This window comes from Balaenoptera physalus (genome assembly GCF_965194825.1).
Source record: "Balaenoptera physalus genome assembly, chromosome: 10".
Taxonomy (NCBI): domain Eukaryota; kingdom Metazoa; phylum Chordata; class Mammalia; order Artiodactyla; family Balaenopteridae; genus Balaenoptera; species Balaenoptera physalus.
In genome coordinates this window covers 94,176,563-94,191,310 of record NC_138889.1, presented here as the reverse complement: position 1 = coordinate 94,191,310, position 14,748 = coordinate 94,176,563, and the positions used below count along the sequence as shown (strand labels likewise).

The 14,748-nt window shown below is 37.6% G+C and overlaps 1 protein-coding gene across 15 annotated transcripts in view; it reads left to right on the top strand.

Annotated features, from left to right (window-relative positions):
* LRRC4C (leucine rich repeat containing 4C) overlaps positions 1 to 14,748 on the top strand; it is a 1,215,963-nt gene that overhangs the window by 1,090,562 nt on the left and 110,653 nt on the right. For 10 of the 15 annotated variants that reach the window (XM_082410489.1, XM_082410488.1, XM_082410491.1 and 7 more), the window contains one exon: positions 5,135 to 5,215. The exons of the other annotated variants lie outside the window; for them this stretch is intronic. The gene's annotated coding sequence lies outside the window, so the exon portion shown is untranslated. The remainder of the gene's footprint in view (positions 1 to 5,134; positions 5,216 to 14,748) is intronic. 15 annotated transcript variants of the gene reach the window in all.

Below are 14,748 nucleotides of genomic sequence, written 5' to 3'. Positions count from 1 at the left end.
TGGAGATAAAGAACATTATTATTCACATTCTACAAATGAAGAAAATAATCCTTAGAACAGATTAAGAATGTGATTGAATTCATGCATCCGGAGAGGGTGATGAAATAAATTTAATTGTTCAACAAATCTGCAATTTCTAAAGTAAAATAGATTGAAATGGAATGGAATAAAGTAGGATAGAATAGGATAGGATGGAGTAGACTAGAAATAGAATAGGACAGAATGGAAAACTTAGAGTGCATCACATTATAAGGTTTGATTGGTGAAACTTTACTTTCAGTTTTGAGAGTGGTAGAGAGAAAGATAAAGAGATAGAGATAGTGATATGAGAAAGAGAGAGGTGTTGCACTGTATATGGATTTCTTACTGGGAGGTATGGTATAAAAACTGAAAATTTTAGAGCAACTATGGTAAAGAATACTCTGCTGATACATTCCACCCCATGTTTCTATTTCACAGTCAAAACAAAATAAATATAATTTTTATATTTTAATGTTCCTGAGTAGATTGACACCCTGATTTAACATGGCACAGCTAATTAGTGGCATATTTGAGAGTAGAATATGTGTTTCTTACTACTTAGTGTTAGGTGTTGTGATTTTCTTTATCTTTGTTTCCTTTTTTCTTCTTTTTTTCATCCTAGGAGTGAGGGATTAAATGAATAAAGCATCAGAAATAACAAGTTGTAGGCTGTGAACAACTACTCATTGACTAGTGTGTCTGTCACACGTGTGGGCCTTTCCACTGCAATCAAATTACAACATTGATTATTTATTAAGTGCCTTTTTGGTAAAACTCTGTACTTAGGTATATGTTATGCTTCTTATTGTCTTGGGCTTCTGATATAGATGAGAAAAAAAGGTAATTATTCATAAACAATATAGTAACATATGTAAATAATTGGTTAAAAAAACTAAAATATTTTTCAAGTGAAAAGTACAGACCTTTACATTGTTCAGAGGAGGGAGATGGACATTTGACTCGGGTGAGAATTGGTAAGGAAACCGTGGAAGAGACAAAATTGAGTACACTTTTTAGGTGGTCTCAAGATGTGCCAAGGTTGATGAAGATCTGGTCAATTCTGAAGTGCTTACTGGGTTAATAGTTGAAAAAAATCTGAATTGTCACAACAGAAGTCACAAGCGAAGTAGCTGAGGAATGAACTGCTCAACAGATCTCTTTAGGGGTCTGTTGATATTATAATGCCATTTTGTGCTAGTTGTTCATGAGCTATTAATTGGAAAATGTATGATTATGTAGTTATTCCAATGAGCATGTATTAAGAAATCCATGTGCAATGGAATACATAAATGTCTCTAATGCAATATAAATGGTAATAATAAGTACTTTAAGGTCAAATTCTACCTCTTCCTTGAAGCCCTCTCAGATTCCTAAAGTCAATCCACACTGAGCTTTTCTCTTTCAAGAATCTCTCTAATATAGAATTAGCTGCATTATATTTAACACTTAGTTATTGTTCTGACTTTTTTAAATGAATTTTTATTTGTGCATCTCAGCTACTTAACAGACTGTAAACTTCTAGCTGCTCTTGAATTTTTCTACTCACATTTCCAGTACCAGTTCTTTGCTACATGATGAATACAGATTTGATGATTGGTTAATAGACAGAGGGATATATATATAGCTAGGAAATTATTACATTAACTCCTGTCAAATTTTCTTTCTTTCTTATGATATTAGCTACATTCTACCAACTATTGTATTTATGTACACTCCCAACTAGTATTTAAAATGTTCCTGGCAGATAGCAACTCTTCCTTATACTTACTTCAGCACACTGTACCAAACACAGTGTCTGCACTTAGTAGATATACAAAGTGAATAGTTGTCAAATGGAAATTGAATGACTTTAAAAAATAATAAGTGTGATATATATAGGAAGCCTAGTACAGAATGAGTACAGGGAAGGCTTTCAATAAACATGAGCTGAATGAATGAGTGAGTCCTGAATTCTAACTTTTGCCATCACGTAGCTGTGAGACAATGTCAAATCACTTTCCCTTTCGGGGATTCATTTTTCTCATCAATAACATAAGGTGTTTGGATTGAAGGATGGTTTTCTACCTACTTTTCAGACTCTAGGAATGTACTGCAGTACTTCCACGAAGAATGAAGTATTTCCTTAGCCAATGATAGGTATTATACTGAAACTAAGATATTCTTTAAAAAGAAGCTCTCCGTGCTAAAATTGTTTGAAAAATATTGGTGTAAATCACAGTGTGGAAATTTTCCTTTTTAAATCAGTTTGAACCTATACAGTTTAAAAGTCCATCCAGTTGTTATTACAGTAACAAAGGAAGTGAACAGGCAGTCCTTCTATTCCAGAAGCCACATTCAAATGAATTTGACATTAATATTATAGGAATGTTGGAGACAGTAATTAATTGTAAAGGTGTATAACAGTTCTTTCACTATAGATAGAGAGAAATGTATGTTCATCTGTTATCCATAAAACAAGCTTCAAAGAATAATCACTTTTAAGAGACTGGAATAAAATATTTTATTTTTTCTCTTTTCCTTACTCCATATTCTCTTTTTATTTAAGAGAGCAGCATGCTGAAACATTTTGTTGAATTGCTTCTTTGATAAGCTCTTGGGTAGTGTGGGCTTGTTTCTCTCTCCTCAATTTAGACTGGAAGGTTGGAAGATAAAATTTTGCCGTTTTGATTGATCTATTGGAATGTAAGGATGGCTATTGATTGGTGTTTATTAAACTCTAAAATCAAAGATGCTGAGCCTGAGATGTTCACCTGTGGCTTAGTAATAATCACAATAATAAAGGTGGTAAATAATAATGGTGATATTAATATTAATTAAAAGCTCTATTTAATTTTATTTGTTGCTTACTAGTGCCAGGCACTGGGCTAAATCCTTTACATATGCAATCTAAAATATTCCTTATGACAACCCTGTAGGAGAGGTTCCATTATTATAGAAGAGGAAAATGAGCACTTTTCCCAAGGTTAATATTTAGTATGTGGTGAGTCAAGATTCAATGAACTTCTAATCTAAAAGAAATGAAGATGAAAGGCTGTGCAGAGAAGTCACACAAGGTAGAATGACTACTTTAACCGAGACACATACAAGTATAAATTTCTAAGATTGTTCATCCATGTATTGATTCATTTGTTTATTTGTATAGCTATGCCCTCAATGTTCACAATATTATTTTTATCCAGAATTCCAGGGCTGGCAGGTCCTTAGAGCTCCTCCAATACTTTCATGCATTGCCAGAATCCCTTACTATAGCACCTCTGAGAGCTGGTCACAGAACCCCGATGCTGAGTACTTTACCAATAAACAGTCTCCCTGTACGCACAGAATATCTGCTGTTCAGTTCCTACAGATGGCACTTGAGCCAAACTAGGTTTCCCTGTACCTTTCATTCTTGGTTTTGCCTAATAAGGCCGATTAAAATTTTATGATCATGTTTTCAACAAGATAACCCTTCTTCGAGGCCATTATTTGACTCTTTCCTGTCACCAAGTCTTCTGATAAGGTTAACATCCCAGTGTTTCTGTGAGATTAAAACTGTGCAATCGGGGACTTCCCTGGTGGCACAATGGTTAAGAATCTGCCTGCCAATTCAGGGGACACGGTTTTGAGCCCTGGTCCGGGAAGATTCCACATGCTGTGGAGCAACTAAGCCCATGCGCCACAACTACTGAGCCTGTGCTCTAGAGCCCGCTAGCCACAACTACTGAGCCCACGCACCACAACTACTGAAGCTCATGCGCCTACAGCCCGCGCTCCGTAACAAGAGAAGCCACCGCAATGAGAAGCCCGCACACCACAACGAAGAGTAGCCCCTGCTCTCCGCAACTAGCGAGAGCCCACGCAAAGCAACGGAGACCCAACACAGCCAAAAATAAAAATAAATAAATAAATTTATAAAACTGTGCAATCATGTAAAGTGTTTAGGAGAGTAACCAACACATAATAAGCACTCTGTAAGTAACAGATGATAATAATAGTGCTAGATATTTATTGGATTAGACTTCATTTATGGAATTCTTCTTCTCTTGGTTGACCACATTTTGTCTACAATTATTTAGACGTCGATACTAGCTTTCCTGAAATGTGTTACTGCTAATAGGACACAATGCTTCAGGTTCACTGGTGTACATCATTAAATTGAGCCCAATCAATTAAACTTTGGTTTAGTGATTGACTTCATTGATCGGGTCATTGTCAGTGCCCACTTTTGCGTACATAATATCTGGTTTCTGCCTTGTTAAGTTGTTATATTTAAATGTCCTTTAAAAAACCTAAACCATTGTCTGACTTTCTGATTGCGCATTAGAAAATAGTAATAATAAAAAGAAAAAGGAAAGATGGAAACTCATTGTAAAAAATAAATAGAATCTATTTCAATGATACTTTGCTATATAAGAATGAGGAATAGACACATAAGTGAATGTAGTTAAAGTCTGACCAGTGATCATGACAGGTCCTCCATTTGAAGGCTGAATTTGCCTTTTTCACTAAGTATACCAACTCTTTGTTTATTAACATAATAAAATTGTAATAAAATAAAAAGGTTTCACTACAGACTAGACAAGGCCAGACAGCTGATTAAAAGATGCTAAAATGTGCAGCTCTCTGGAGCCTAAATTCCCTTTTAAGGTTGATTTTGAATGACTTGTCCAGGTGGGGAGCCTTCCAGGAGGAAATGCATCTTTGGGGTTAGGTCAAGGGCTGGATTCCCAGGGGTCCAGGGAACCTTGAGGAGAAATCCCTGAGGCAAAGCCCAGACAGAGGGAGTCACCAGATCCTTGAAAGGGGGAGGGGAGGATTTACCATCACTCTGGACTGATTTTCAGCTGCAGCACTTCTCAGGCAAAGAATATGCCAACAGCCATTCTCTCCTGATCTGACTGCCTGTGGTAGGCACGGCAACCTCTGAGGTTCTGAAGTCTCCAGCTGAGATACAGTATCAATAAGCTGGAACACCAGTAGGGCCAAGTGCCACTTCAATATCTTTTCATCTTCCTGTGTGTTGCTTTTGGCAGGGGGGAATGTTCTAGGCTATGGCTCCTTGTCTTGTGGGATAATGGCATTTTCAGGCTGTATGGGATTTTACATCACCAAGTCCAATCACCTCATTTTGCAGATCACCAAACTGAGGCTGAGAGAGAGGGGACTTACCCAGAGTTACTCAGCTAGTCAGTGGCAGACAACAGTGGAACTTGCGGTAAGTTGCATGGCCTCTTTGGGCTTCTCTTTGCAAGTCTATAAAATGGAAGTAAGGGATAGGTCTACATGGTCTCTCCAAAATTCCTTCTTATTCTAATATTTTACTTCTGTGATTTTTATTTCGAGACTCTTAACTACCATTGTGATTTCCACTTTGCAATAATCAAGATGCAAAAATGATGCCTTTTGGTGTCTAAATGACAGTGTTCAAACATTCTGATGAAGGCTAAAGTTCTAGGTCATATTTTGCATTGTGTACAGATACTTCCCTCAGTATAGGGCATAGATTTGGATTAAACAGTTTGAAAATGCACCCTGCTTTTGAATATGACTGATAATTTACTCTGTTGCATCCTAATACTACAAACGACTACTTCATAAAACTGTACTATGTTTTATTATTATTATTGCCTTACATTGTTTTTTACTCATCGCTGAAAACTTCAGGTCACATGAATAAGGATGCTGAAGAGGTCATGCCATACAAGATAACAACGCCCAAGTTGGGTTTTAGTTAGTTGAAAACTCTTTTGTTTATAAACAAGGATTGGCTTTTCTTTTTTACTCTCATTTTTTCAGCGGACACATTTTAGACAAACTGACAGCAAATCCATTATGTAATGGCAGCTATAAAAGCTTTCATCAGGAGGGTGCATGTTTTGTGTCTCTGTATGAAATAAGCTGGGTCATGGAAGAAGCAAGGGCAAAAGACTCAAGAGTAAGATAGACCTGGGGTTTCAAGTCATTGTCTCCATGGAATTTGGGGGCTAGGGTTAGGGTTAGGGTTAGGGTTAGGGGAGTGAGTATGTAGGAGGAGCATGAAATGTAGTATCCCTTTTCTGTTTGTTTCTCCTAAAGTCATGATCCGTCTTTCTAGTGTTTTCAAATTCCATCTGTCAGGTACATTAAATATCCTTTCTCCTCTGTGAAATATGTGAACTTTATTTTTAAAGTACTGCTTATAATGCAGAGAATTCTGAGATATGAAGAGTTTGTTAGTTATAGGGAGAAGCATCTTTACACCATTGGGCATGTTGATTTACAGGCATTTATTACCTAGATGACATTTGACAAGTTATATACAGTAGTGTTTACAGGGGTATTATAAGGATCAAATGAGATAATGTATATGAAAGAAATGTGTACAACAAAGCATCACAGAAATCTTTTTTTTCTGTTTATACTGCATATTAAAACAAATGAATGGGTAAATAGAACACAGTGAAGGGTTGAGAAGGAGAGGGTGTGAGAAGCAAATACTTTACTTTTCCAATAAAATCACGGCTTAGAACAAAGAGACTACCAGGATGCAAATGAAATATTGCTGCTGGAATATCCAAGGCTCATGCTTCTTAAAATGTTATGTACATTTGAGTTGTTTGAGGATATCGTTCAAATGCAAATTCTGATTCATTAGGTCTGGCGTGAGGTCTGAAAGTCTGTATTTCCAAAAATCTTCCTTCTGATGCTGGTAACTGCTGCTCTGCAACACTTTGAATAGCAAGATCCTGCTCCATCAGATTAACAGGCGTAGCCAAAACTGAACTAAGTATCTTACTGGGAAAGAAATCAATGTGTTCACACGTCTGTTGGGATTCACATATCCAGGGAATACCACTAGCCTGGTTAAGGTCCCCGCTTGCCATACAATATAGGAGTATTCTGCATTTATTAAGTGTTGAGAAAAGATTCTGTTCCTATTAGTTGAGGTTTCTGGCTGAAAGATAGCAGCTAGAGAGAGGCTTATATACAACACAATTAAGAATAAACAAGATCTAGGGAGCCAACACATTAGGAAGGCAGTTGAGTTCTTTTTGTTCCTTTAGCAGGCCTTGTCTAATAGAGGTCATTGAATTCTGCCTTAAGAATCTCAGATATGTGATTGCTTGTCTGAACTCTCTACTTTCCCTTGGCACGTTGTGTATTTACATTGGCTTGGGTCACTCACTTCTCTAACGTAAATATGAAACAGGAAGAAGCCATGTGAGAAGTTCCTCTCTTTTTGATATTTTCAACTCAGTTAAATACGCATTTACTAAGTACTAGGTTACAAAGCCGTGGAGTAGGCTCTGGGAGGAGCGTAAGGATCATGAAATTAGGTCCCAGGGACCCTCAGTTTACCTTTAGACACACTGACAGTGTAGACAGACATAGTAACCAAATACAAGGCAGACTGAGCTCAAAAAGATCTATCATGTTAGAGATCTCAAAGAAATAGAAATCCACTCTGCTGGGAAGGGAGTTAGGAAGACTTTGTGAAGGGGAAGAACTTGGAACATGGCCATTTGCACATGAAGGCCAGAGGATAGCTCGAGGCAAAGTCTTTGTCATATTGTAGGTCTATAAATGGAGAGCAAAAGCAAAGAGACATAGTTTAGTGTAATTTGACTAACAGAGTGCTGAGATTACAATATCATTCTTTGGAATTTAGGCTAATGCTTAGAGCTTGAGTGGGGATTGTTGGAGGGCAGGGAGGACATCTCAGGGTGGCGTTTTAGCTGTTGCTTCTCTCAAACTTTGATTTTTTTTCCCATTGGGCCTACTTTGTTGGAATCTGCAGAAGAAAGGATCATCTGTTATATAAACACCTCCCTTAGCATACGGAACATAGCACTTCAGAAGGTAACATGAATCAGGGAGGGGAAATAGAGAAAGGATTTCAAACTGCCTTAAAAATGTGTTTCTGTATCAAGTCATTTACCCATTAGGTGATCCTTCATTACAGCTCCTAGCACTCAGATGTGATAAGGATGTTCATTTCTCTAACTTGTGTGAATTTAAATTCCTTTTTAAATGAGTTTTGCCATGATAGTTACTTTGCAGTGTTGGTTGGTCATAAAGAAGAAGCCTTTCATATCTCCTTGATAGGCTGACACTTAGCCACTAAAAAAAATAATTCTACAACCCTTATCTGATTGCAAGTTGCCCTGGCGGGTGCCATTGCCTGGGTGGTAGGATGGGGCTGGGGTACTATCTGGAACTGCTACAGTCAATGTGGTCTGAGGATGAGATGCAGAGAGGAGTGAGGCTAATCAAAGAATAATAGCCATTATCAAATCCAAGAGCAAGTCTGGGATCTTAGGAGGTGACATACATTCAAAATTCAAAGGTAATCAGGAACATGTCAAGAAACAGTTGGCTAGAGCAGTGCTCACTTGAGGAACTAGAGTGTGAGGTGTTTGTTTTAACTGGATATTGACTGTGTTGGCTGAGACTGGCTTAAAGAAACAAGAAAGTATCTAAAAATGCCATTCCATCTCCTCTATTGCCCACCTACCGAAAATACTCTCTTAAGAGCACAGATGAACAACGTGAAGCTTGCGCTGTTATACAATCAGCTCTCTGCGTCTGCAGGTTCCACACTGGAAGATTCGACCAACCATGGATCAAAAATATTCAGAAAAAAACATTCCAGAAAGTTTCAAAAAGTAAAATTTGAATTTGCCACTCCGGCAGCTATTTACATAGCATTACATTGTATTAGGTGTTGTAAGTAATCTAGAGATGATTTAAAGTATACGTGAGGATGTGTGTAGGTTATATATGAATACTACACCATTTTATATAAGGGACTTGAGCATCTGAGGGTTTTGTTATCACTGGGTGTCCTGGAACCAATCTCCCCACGGATACCAAGGGTCTACTGTGTATATTTCAGATCCTTTTGCATTCCACTGAGCAAAGCAAACCTGTGCTAAAAATGTGATTTAAATTTATATGAATTAATTGAAGTCCAGGAAACTATAGACAAGGGTGACTCTATGAGACTCTATTTTTTTAAAAGCTCCATTCAGCTATGACTGTTTATAGGTTGTTTTGCACACTTTGTCATTTGTTCTGTCATTGCTTATTCTTTAACTTCCCTTTTCTCCTTCTCATGCTCTGATGTTGGTGTTATGAAATATTATTTTGGTTCTTGTAGCTTGCTGTCAATTACAAATCCCAGGTAATAACCAAATGTCAAGGGCATAGATATTTCATACTGAGGGTTGTTTTGACGATCATCTAGCATTCATCCCCTTTTTAAAAATAATTAATTAATTCATTCATTTATTTTTGGCTGTGTTGGATCTTTGTTGCTGTGCACGGGCTTTCTCTAGTTGCAGTGAACGGGAGCTATTCTTTGTTGCGGTGCACAGGCTTCTCATCGTGGTGGCTTCTCTTGTTGCAGAGCATGGGCTCTAGGCACATGGGCTTCAGTAGTTGTGGCATGCGGGCTTAGTAGTTGTGGCTCCTGGACTGTAGAGCACCGGCTCAGCAGTTGTGGTGCACGGGCTTAGTTGCTCCATGGCATGTGGGATCTTCCCAGACTAGGGCTTGAACCCGTGTCCTCTGCATTGGCAGGCGGATTCTTAACCACGGCGCCACCAGGGAAGTCCCCCCTTTGTTTTTGAGTTTAAACAAACTAACAAGACTTGAAAGGAATTATGGGGGAAGGTAAAAGAGAGGGGTGTGAGAATAAGGGAAAGGGAATGAGGAAATGAAACCAACATTGATTGGGTACCAATATGTAGCAAACACTTTGCTAGCTCCTTTATATACACGGTGCTGCTCAATCCTTGCCATGACCTTGCATTGGGGACAACATCATCAGGCAAAGAGAGAGTAAGGGAGGTTCTATTTAAAGGTCAGAATCATACAGGTGCCCACCAGCAGAGCTGAGATGAGAACCTGGATCTCTAATTGCTCTCTACCACCAGGCTAAAACCAGGGGACAGTGGTGGCTGCAGTGAAAGTGCCATCCTTCTTTGTTCACAGAGTAGCTTAACTATGCCAAGATAAGCTGTTTAGATAAAAGACAGAAAGGATGAGAATTGAGTCAAAGCTACAGTTCCACTCGCTTCCAACCAGATCATTCTCTTCATTCATTTTGTTGACCATAAACGAAATGAATGGCAATTATTGTTATGCACAGATGAATTTATTTAGGAATAGCAGAGGAATTGGCGATTCAGCACAAGCAAACTATGGAGAACCATAGGTGAGTTTGAAGAAACAAAGGGGAAGCTAGCTTTTATTAGGTCTGGGAAGAAATGGGTGAGGGTTGAACAGAAGTTTGCTGGGGGAGAAGGAGAGTTCAGGGTTGTGGTGGTTTTCTATTGGCAGCAAGTAGTACCTATGTGAGAGCTCTCCCTTTATGGCTTCCCGACTCCATTTTAAATCAGGTTCCTCTATCCATTTTCAAACTTTGAACCTAACATATATGATCTGCTTTATGGTGGTAATACTCTTTGTACATGAATATGACCTGTCTGCTCCTTAGTCAGCAATTTGGGATCACACTGGGTCATCCCTGAGCTGTTTAGCCTATTGATATATGGTCTGTACATGCTAAGTATGCAGAAATTGATATTTTAAATAAATCAAGATGACTGTTGTTTTTTCCTTTATAATCCCTATCTAGACTTAGGTATTACTAGTAAAATGTGTTCTTAGCTCTGCCCATTTGTTCTTTTGTTTTTTACTGAAGTACAGTTAATAGATAAAGTTGTGTAAGTTTCAAGTGTATAGCAAAATGATTCAGTTATACATATATATACATATATATATACATATTCTTTTTCAGATTCTTTTCCATTATAGGTTATTACAAGATACTGAGTATAGTTCCCTGTGCTATACAGTAGGTCCTTGTTGTTTACCTATTTTATATATAGTAGTGTGTATATGTTGGTCCCAACCTCCGAATTTATCTCTTCCCCTACTCCACCCCACCCCTGCTATCCCCTTCGGTAACCCGAAGTTTGTTTCTAGTCTGTGAGTCTATTTTTATTTTGTAAATAATTTCATTTGTATCATTTTTTTAGGTTCCACATATAAGTGATATCATACGATATTTGTCTTCTGTCTGACTTACTTCCATTTGTTCTTTAAAGAGCTACATATTAAGTACTCACTACATACTAGAAACTGTGTTGGGAGTTGTATTAGTCAGGATTGTCTGAACTCTACTGTGATAATAGCTCAACCCTAAAATCCCAGTGGATGAACACAACAAAAGTTTGGTTTTTGTACCTACTGAGGTTACCATGGACCTTGCTGTTCTCCAGTGCAGCTCCCTCTCTAGTGATGTGACAGGGGACCAGTCTGCTTTTCTATCTTATGACTTTCCCTTCTCAACAAGTGGCTTTCATATTGTTATCACAGGGGATAAGAGAACTGGAGATTCCTCAGGGAGGATTTTCTCTGCCTCCCCTCCCCAAAGTGACATATATTCTATTTACACTCCATTTGTCAGAAGTCATCCGGCCCCACCTAACTGTGAGGACTGTCACAGGGAGGGTGCTGGGAAGTCTAGTCTTCTCAATGTCTGAGAAAGAAAGAATTAATAGATATTGGTGAGCGCTGTTGATATATCACAAGTTCTGGGAGAACACAAATTAAATTTTTAAAGTTATCTCCTATGAGAGCTGTGCAGTCCTATGAGGAAAACAATAATTACAGGAGAGTATTTAGGGCTATATTACAATTTGGCAGGGCCTATGGCTCCTTAAGCCAGCAGCTGCTGTTCTCTTTGGAGAGTTCCTTTTTCATCTGAAATAGCTGACTTGAGATTTAAAAATTCCTTGTGTTCTCTCATGTGCATGCTATTTGCTTTGTTTTCTTCAATAGAGGTCAAAATGTGTTTAAAAACTAAGCCTGGGTCTTCGAACTTCCTTTCTTGAACTAGTGACCTTGTGGCAGCTGTTGTTTCCTTGCCCACTGGAAGCCATAAAGGGCAGAATGAAGCCATTCATCCTAAGGGCTCTTTTCTTTGTTGGGCAGTTGTTCTTTATAACTATCTCAGCATTTATGACTCGCATCATCAAATATGGAGACAGTTTTCTGGCATTAACCATACAAACAGCAAAGTTTAAGCAATTGGAGAGATCTATACCGTGTGGAAAAATAAGAGTGGAAAAAATTAAAAAATACAAATAAGGCCATGCAGGTACGTTTAGGCTTGAGAGCACGAACACATGGTGTTGGGTTGAAGGTGACATGTTGCCAGAGAGTCTAGATATTTTCTTTTTGTGTTTAGTACATGTGTTTCTGTTAAAACTCTTTTACATAAAAATAGTTGAAGAGCCAAAATATTAGTGTCATGTTGATGTGTAAGGAATGGGAGAATAAAAATCTGTACCATTTTCTGAAAGTTTTCCTTATGGCTGAAAACATTGTTCACTGTTTGTATCTGATTTATAACTGTAATATGCCTTGTCTATAGACTTAAGTATTTGGGTTTTCATTGTCAAATATTTCCTCTCAACAGTTGCTTTCTGTGCCTTGATTTTGAACTTCCATTGACTTTAAGTTATATCCATATAACGGATTTATGTTATGCCTCTAAGTAAATATTTTCAATGAATCTGGAGAGGAAGTATGATGGCTTCTGAGATTTTGAAGATAAACTAGAAAGGCAAACTGTGAAAATTACACAAATATTAGTAATGATAATAATATAATCATGAACATTAATTGGGCATTCATTATGATCTAAGTATTAGGCTAAGTGTTTCACAAAGATCTTTCATTTAATCTGCATAATTATGAGAGGCAGGGACCATTATTAGCCCCACTTTAACCAGGGGCTTAGAGAGATATTAAATAAAATACCCAGTGTCACATGACCAGAAAGTATCTGTCTGACCTGTTTAAAGTTAGCCAACTCTTTATTATTTTTAAAATTATTTTTAAATTTTATTAATGTATAGCTGATATACAATATTGTATTAATTTCTGCTGGACAGCAAAGTGATTGAGTTATACATATATATATTCTTTTTCATATTCTTTTCCATTATGACTTATCACAAGGTATTGAATATAGTTCCCTGTGCTATACAGTAGGACCTTGTTTATCCATCCTATATATATATAAAGTTAGCCAACTCTTGTCCTCCTACAAGGTATCAGGTGGTTTCTAAGTGTGTGGATCATCCACTAAACCAAAATATAACCAAAGAAAACTTTAGCCTAAACTGTGTATTTTAACTTGCATAAAAAGTGTATACTTTAACAAAAGTACTGTTGTTGGAATAAAGTTTGGAGATAAAGATTAAGCAGTAGGAATACCTTTGGCTTTTATTCAGAAGTATCCATAGCAAAAATTCACTATCTAGTGCAGTGATTCTCAATCAGGAACACTTTTGCCTCCTCACCTAGGAGACAATTGGCGAAGTCTGGAGAAATTTTGCTGTCATGACTGGGAGGAGGGGTAGAGGCAGAGATGTGCTAAACATCCTACAATGCATAGGGCAACGCCAAGTATTGGGTTGGCCAAAAGTTTCATTCGATTTTTTCTGTAAGATGGCTCTAGTAGCACTTAGTTGTCTTTAACTTCATTCGAAACAATTTGGTTAGATTGTATGTGACAGCTGTCATATCAGCCTGCATTTAAAAAAAGACATCAAAATCAGTGAATTTTTGTGTAGTCATTTTAATATTGAAGATGGAAGGAAAAAAGCAACATTTTTGGCCTATTATGCTTTATTATTTCAAGAAAGGTAAAAATGCAACTGAAACAAAAAAATGTTTGTGCAGTGTATGGAGAAGGTGCTGTGTCTGATCGAACGTGTCAAAAGTGGTTTGCGAAGTTTCATGCTGGAGATTTCTCAGTGACGATGCTCTACTGTTGCATAGACCAGTGGAAGTTGATAGCGATCAAATGGAGACATTAATTGAGAACAATCAACGTTATACCACGCAGGAGATAGCCGACATACTCAAAATATCCAAATCAAGTGTTGAAAATCTTTCCCACCAGCTTGGTTATGTTAATCGCTTTGATGTTTGGGTTCCACATAAGTTAAGCGAAAAAAACCTTCTTGACTGTATTTCCACATGAGATTCTCTACTTAAATGTAATGAAAACATTCCGTTTTTAAAACAAATTGTGATGGGCGATGAAAAGTGGATACTGTACAATAATGTGGAATGGAAGAGATTGTGGGGCAAGCAAAATGAACCACCACCAACCACAGCAGAGGCTGGTCTTCATCCAAAGAAGGTGATGTTGTGTATATGGTGGGATCAGAAGGGAGTCCTCCATTACGAGCTCCTTCCAGAAAACCAAACAATTAATTCCAACAAGTACTGCTCCCAGTTAGACCAATTGAAAGCAGCACTCGAAGAAAAGCTCCCAGAATTAGTCAACAGAAAATGCATAATCTTCCATCAGGATAACACAAGACCACATGTTTCTTTGATGACCAGGCAAAAACTGTTACAGCTTGGCTGGGAAGTTCTGATTCATCTGCTTTAATCACTAGACATTGAACTTTTGGATTTCCATTTATTTCGGTCTTTACAAAATTCTCTTAATGGAAAAAATTTCAATTCCCTGGAAGACTATAAAAGGCACCTGGAACAGTTCTTTGCTCAAAAAGATAGTTTTGGGAAGATGGAATTATGAAGTTGCCTGAAAAATGGCAGAAGGTAGTGAAACAAAAGGGCAAATACCTTGTTCAATAAAGTTCTAGGTGAAAATGAAAAATGTGTCTTTTATTTTTATGTAAAAACCGAAGGCACTTTTAGGCCAACTCAATATTA